The 4531-nt window shown below is 30.1% G+C and overlaps 1 non-coding gene across 1 annotated transcript; it reads right to left on the minus strand.

Moving 5' to 3' along the window:
• Positions 1-1382: 1382 nt before the first annotated feature.
• Positions 1383-1455, minus strand: TRNAY-GUA (transfer RNA tyrosine (anticodon GUA)). Its single transcript has one exon. It is a non-coding gene; the product is annotated as a tRNA-Tyr (tRNA).
• Between the last annotated feature and the right edge of the window lie 3076 nt (positions 1456-4531).

Below are 4531 nucleotides of genomic sequence, written 5' to 3' on the forward strand. Positions count from 1 at the left end.
GAATGAATTATTAACAAACTTGAGCAATTGTATCGAATCTATCAAACATACAACCATTAACGACCTGTTTTTTGACCTGTACAAATTATTACATAAAAATGATGTTATTGCTATTTAATCCAGCTGGCTTTCACCTTTTTGCCATTAGTATTTCCTAGTCTCTGTCCAAAAAGGTGCAAAAAACGTCAGTTATTATTATTATGGATTTAATTATCGTTTCCTATTGTCATGGTGTATAAAGGTAATTGTTATTGTTCGGTTGTCATTACCATCAAAATAGGTTTAATTGCCTCAATGACAACAATAAACAAACAAATCAACTGTTTTTTAAATCTCTGAATCTGGTTGAATGGACAGAGATAAGAACTGAAGTGGCAATGGACTTAATGACTTATTTTTCAAAATGTATTTTAGAGAAGTTTATACAACTGATAAACTGGCTAAATAAACAATGTACACATCTTTCCATTAACTATTTTATGTCTGTTAAATGTCAATATCTATAAGTAAGGTTTTTACATGTACGGTGGTTTATCAATGGTTTAAAATGGACACCACTTTTATTAGTAAGGCTGTAAGAATGAAAAACAAAATTATAGACTTAATAACTAAAAGTTACACGGATATTTTATGGCTCCATTGCATGTAATATATTTTTTTGCAGCTTTAAATAAATTTTTAAAAACATTATAATTTTTATAAAATCGAAGAACCAAGAGAATTTTTCACTGCGGATAATAATTTACTTAATTATAAATACATAGGTGACATTATTTTTATTTTGATATAATTTTTAAGCTGAACTATTTTTTTTTTAACTTCGACCCCACACAGGAGGCCCGAGGAAAATAATTTCCCTCAGAGCCTTTGTCATCTTCAGGGATGTTGTGCGGATAGTCTTTTTAAGGAAAGGAAGGTGACGAAGTTCTGGGAAGAAAAAAAGGATGAGGGATGTGTAGGTGTTTAAGGATCAGAGAGTCTAGGGTGAATATATCCCTCCCGTTGCGGCGCAAGGCGTTGGGTCGAGAGACCAGTTGGGGAGGTCAAAGGGTCTCCCCAAACCAGTCTCTCCCGATCTGGCACGCCACGCATGTCGTGAACATACCTCACCAGATGAATCCGGGCACCCCTACTAAATCACCAAAGCTAACCACTTGTGGTGACCTATACAATATACATCTTGCATGTACCTATATCTAATAATCCTATTAAACATATTGAATGAAATAACACTTCTCGGATAATGTTTGTATTCAAATGATTTTCACCGCTACTGTGAAGTAATATTAAAACATCAATAAACAAAATACGTTATTTTATAAGCAATAATTATTAGCCTGAAACACTCATCCACATTGAAAAATCTCCTGATAAAAGATACATGACGCCAACGGGACTTGAACCCGTGTCCTTTCGATTTACGGACGACAGCTCTGACCACTGAGCTATGACGGCTTATCTCTTATCCGCGAAATAATACAATATATACTAGTGTTTCATTCAACAATTACTGCTTGTTACATTTTTTCACCTGAAACAACCAACTTTATTTTATATGAGAAAGGCATTGTAAGTGCTAACTCTCTCACTAGATGGCGTCGAGACAAATTGTCTACAGTTTTTGGTGAAGATACTAGAACTTGTCAAATATCGTAACAAAATACATATAAATATATATATTTTTAACGTATTACACAATATGTAGGCAATCACGGAACTGAAAAGTTCTTTCCAACGGCATATGTAGGTGTACCAATCCTTGAATTATAACCTCAATAAATACTTGACCTCCAAATGAATTAATGTACCCTAATATCTTGCGTGTGCTAGAATGGAAATCTATTTACTAAGCTGTATGCGTCAAAGTTAAAGGTCATATTGCTTTAGGCAATATAGATCATTATATTTATATCCAGGGAAATGAATAGATATCGAAATACCATTGTCTTTATTTCTAAAGTGATTAGAATCGAAATAACCTTTGACATTTTGAATAGTTCTGCAGTGGGGTATTATGCATATATTGCAGGTAATGCGTATTATACTGCCTGTTGAATAACTTATTATTATACGCCTAGGGATTACTGTCCGGATGAAGTGATGTAGGTAATATTATAATGTACTGATTAAATTATATTTTACAAAGTGTTGTGGTAGGTCGTCTGTATTATGCACATCTAATTACTGCATTGTATATTTTAATCATAATGTTGTAAATCAAAAGTCAGGAATGGATATTGTTATACTATCTGGCGATTATACTATGTCTAGAGATCATAGTATATTATACAGTCTAGAAATTATATTATGTCTATAGATCATAGTATGGTATAGTGTATAGCCATTGTATTTTATTTTCTAGAGATTATCGTACCGTATACTTTATAGAAATTGTATTATATTGTCTAGATATTACATTATACTGTCAAAGGATATTATATTATACTATCTAGAGATTATATTATGTCCATAGATCACAGTACGGTATAGGGGGTAAAGATCATCGTACAGTATACTTTATAGATATTGTATTATATTGTTTAGAGATTATTTTATCCTCTCAAGATATTATATTATACTATCTAGAGATTATATTACTCGTATGTCTATAGATCATAGTACGGTATAGTGTATAGCCGTTATATTTTACACTCTAGAGATTATATTATTGTGTCTAGAGATCATCATTCAGTATACTTTATAGAAATTGTATTATATTGTCTAGAGATTATTTTATACTATCTAGATATTATATTATACTATCTAGAGATGATATTGTGTCTAGAGATCACATTAAATTCTACTGTATAGAGATTATACCACACGGTCCAGGATAGAAATCAGAAATAGCGAGCAACAAATTTATATTATATTTTATCTTTTTTATGTTTAGTAATATTATTATTCAATTAAGCAACAAGTTATGCTTTATACTAATTATTATTATGCGTGATGGCTTTTTCGCCTTCTGAATGCATCACTGAAATTTTTATTATTAAAAAACCTTCGGAAGGCAAAAAAAGGTGGCACTTGCTGAATTGAAAATAATATTATTGAAGAAATAAAAGAAAAACTTCAAATTAAAATGGACTTGTACAACCTAAACTGGAGTTGTACAACCTAAACTGTCACTATTTTCGATTAATCTTTATAACGAATTGGTTAAAATTTTGAATACCAAAAAATATTCTCCAGATAAATTGCTTTTCCTATCGTTTCCCTTGGGTAGAATTCCAATATTTTGTTTATTTACTCAATATAAAATACAAATATAAACTACTAAAAAATTTATTTATTCAATAGAAATACATAAACACATAAACGAAGCAACTTTAAAAAATACAATATATAGGCTAAGTTTATTTGTGACAGTTTCCCTTGATTAACTTTTTTGCTTTCTTTTAAAATTGCTTACAAAAGAAATAAAATAACACTTTCGTTTGAAATCGAGCGTTTCTTGACTCCGTTTGCCAAACGATTTTAATGCCTATTACCTTTATTGAAGATATAAGGCATACTAAGAATATACACATTTTTGGCTTGAAGCTTCCTTTTAAGTAAGTGGAAGGAGAAACCGATTATAATTAAATTCAGTTGTTCCCAGGTACGTAAGTTGGTACCTTGTTCAGTGTTGCAAGCGATTAAAAAATATGTGTTAAATGGCGAAATTTAAACAAGAAATTGATAGATAATTTTGAAAACGAATTGAGGTGGAATTGAAAAAACGGAAACACAAACCAGTTTAGGAAGAATAATTGAAATATTATACAAAATAATTTAATACATTTTTGTTCTTGCGTGTACCGCCTTATTGTTTGCAATGATTCCAATTTACAACCCAATCGTTTTTATTTTAAAATTGTGCAAATATTTAGACAGTAACCACACAAATTTTATTAGAATTTATTTCACATCACCGTAAAACTTTTTTATGTTTTATTGGCGCGTGCTAAAATTCTTACCTGAGCGATAGACACACGATTCATTCTAAATTTAAAAAAAGTTTAAAACTGCAATAAACATAGTTAGATTGCCGGCCAAATGAGAGTTAGTGACAAAAGACAAGATGGTTTTTTCATAAATTAAATCGAATTGGTTAAAAATTCTTTCCAACCTTATGCGATGGCCAATTCGTTGAAAAATGTATTTCAAGTAGAAGAAATAAATATAAACGAAATATAAAACAGAACAAGATACAGAGAAAATAAAAAGCAACTGTTTAATTTTACTTAATTTTTATCGATTATTATTATTATTAGTTATTAAATATGGAAATAAATAATATAAATAAAAAACTATAAAAAAAAAGAAAAAAAAAAAAAAATTAAAACTAATAAAAAATAAAAACTTTCTTCTACAACACATAGATACTTGTCACACCTATACATAACCATGTAAACACCTCAGCACAGGTTCTCCTAGTGAGGTGTTCACGAAACATACAATATTACTCACATACAGTTTCACCTTCTCAAACCTACCATACACACAACATATCGCACACCTAGATGAAGAGTAGTACAACTCAAAA

This window comes from Hesperophylax consimilis, chromosome 22 (genome assembly GCF_061612785.1).
Source record: "Hesperophylax consimilis isolate HC1 chromosome 22, BYU_Hcon_1.0, whole genome shotgun sequence".
Taxonomy (NCBI): domain Eukaryota; kingdom Metazoa; phylum Arthropoda; class Insecta; order Trichoptera; family Limnephilidae; genus Hesperophylax; species Hesperophylax consimilis.